Here is a 2,465-nt window from a genome sequence, read left to right on the forward strand (position 1 = left end):
TTTATCCTTTTACCAACAAGTTTAGAGTTTTGAGAGTTCTTACTTTCAATGATGCACTTATCTGGGTAGAATGTCACATGGAAGCCTTTGTCACATAGTTGACTTATGCTTAAAAGGTTGTGCTTGAGTCTTTCAACATATAGTACACCTTTTATAGTTGTTGAGGGTGGTTTGCCGATTCTACCAACTCCAAGAATTTTTCCTTTGTTGTTATCACCATAAGTGACATATCCTTTGTCCCTTGGAGTGAGGATAGAGAATTTCTTTCTATAGTACACCTTCTATTGTGTTTAGAGAATTTCTTTCTATCCTTTGTCCATAAGTTGCAGGCGACTCTCAAATTTTCCTACAAAACAATTTAAGTTTTATTAGGTACCCAATATTCTTTAGATCCTACATAGTTAGTACCTTTCTCAACCCATTTAAAATGACCTAGGGGTACACCATATTTTCTAATATTACACGTATTTAGTGTGTGTCCAAGGTTCTTGAAATATGTAAATGTGGGTTGATGATCATGTATCCTAGATTTATTTTTACTATTTTTAAAAACATGGATATTTTTTTTTCAAAGTTTATCTTAGTTGGGACACTTTGTTTATTAGAAACATGGCTTTTTGAATAGCCAAGACCTCTTCGGTCTGTTGAGTGTCTTTGATCACTTATGATCTTTTCCAAACTTTTACTGCTCATGTTCATTTTATTAAGTTCAAGATTCAAAGTTGAAACTTTATTTTCAAGAGTGATACAATTTTGACATGGAGATGATGATGGTTTGTTTCTAAAAGTATCTAACTTAGATTTTTGTTTTAGAAACATTTTAGTATCATATTCATCATGCAGGTCATTAAAAGCAGTTTGCAATTCAGAAGAATATAGTTGAGTGTTGTTTACCTCTTCATCATTAGAATGATGAGATGCCATTAAAGAGAGATGTGTTTATTCCTCATTTTCAGGTTCACGGGCAGAACTAATGTCATTGTCTTCCCAAGAAACATTTTTGTAAGTTTGACATATTCATCATGCAGGTCATTAAAAGCAGTTTGCAATTCAGAAGAATATAGTTGAGTGTTGTTTACCTCTTCATCATCAGAATGATGAGATGCCATTAAAGAGAGATGTGCTTGTTCTTCATTTTCTGGTTCAGAGGTGAAACTGGTATCGTTGTCTTCCCAAACAATTTAGGCTCTTCGTTCATCCTTTGTTTCATCTTCCCTTTGAAAGAATTCTTCTTCATATTTGGACAATCCATCTTCATGTGATCAGCCTTGCTACATTCAAAGCATGTGAAATTTTGGTTGGAAGTGGAGGCGTCATTATTCTTGGTGAATTTCCTTGTTTGTGCAATTCTAGTACCTTTGTTCCTCTTGAGGAACTTGCTGAATTTCTTCACAAAAAGACTCATGTCTTCCATCTCTTCCTTATCAGATTTATCTTCTGATGACTCGAGTTTGTCCACTCTATCTTTGAGAGAAATATTCTTCTTTTTCTTTTCCTGTTCTTCATGTTGGTCAAGTTGGCTGAGTTCTAGTTCGTGTTCCTGAAATTTTCCAAACAACGCAGCCAAAGACATTTTCCATAAACTTTTCTTTTCAGAAATGGTCGAAATGGTCGTTACCTTGGGTTGCCATGTTCCGGTGAGTGATCTTAGAACTTTCAAGTTCAAGTCACTATTTGATATGACCTTACCAAGAGCAAGAAGGTGATTTGTGAGATGAGTAAATCTCTTTTGAAGATCCAGAATCTTCTCTCCTCGTTTCATACGAAACATTTCGTATTCTTGGGAAAGGGTGTTGATTCTAGATCTTTTTAACTCCTATGTTCCTTCATGTGTAGTCTCTAGAGTACCCCACATTTCTTTTGCAGATTTGCAGTTTGATACTCTAAAGAACTCATCAATACCAAGTTTTGAAGTGAGGATGTTCTTTGTCTTGAGATCACACTACACCTTCTTCTTATCTTCACCATTCCATGAAGATTTGGGTTTTACTTCCCTTACACTATTCACAATGGTGAAGGGTTCATATGGTGCTTCTTCAATCGCGTTCCATATATCCAAGTCTTGAGATTCTATGAAGATTCTCATTCTGATTTTCCAGAAATCATAGCACTCTCCAACAAAGCTTGGAGGGCGGTTGATGTTGGAACCTTCTCATAAGAATGATCTTGAGGCCATCTTTGATATGGGATCAAATTTGAGAATATCTTACTCAAAAATAGCTCTGGTGCCAATTGTAAGACTAAGATTGCAACTAAGAGGGAGTGGAAAATATATGCAGAAAATTAATAAGTAAAATCAAAGAGATAAAGGAGAAGAGAGTACACAATGATTTTATACTGGTTCACTTTCTTGTCCACGGAAGGCTACGTCCAACACTCTTGCATCACAAGAGATTTTTCCACTAAAGATTATGAGTTGCAATTACAATGTCTCACCCCGAGATTTCTATGTACCTTATACACTC

The 2,465-nt window shown here is 35.4% G+C and overlaps 1 pseudogene; it reads left to right on the forward strand.

Annotated features, from left to right (window-relative positions):
• Window positions 1-2,465, forward strand: part of LOC109330923 — a 39,691-nt pseudogene that overhangs the window by 33,041 nt on the left and 4,185 nt on the right.

Source organism: Lupinus angustifolius, chromosome LG17 (genome assembly GCF_001865875.1).
Source record: "Lupinus angustifolius cultivar Tanjil chromosome LG17, LupAngTanjil_v1.0, whole genome shotgun sequence".
Classification (NCBI taxonomy): Eukaryota; Viridiplantae; Streptophyta; class Magnoliopsida; order Fabales; family Fabaceae; genus Lupinus; species Lupinus angustifolius.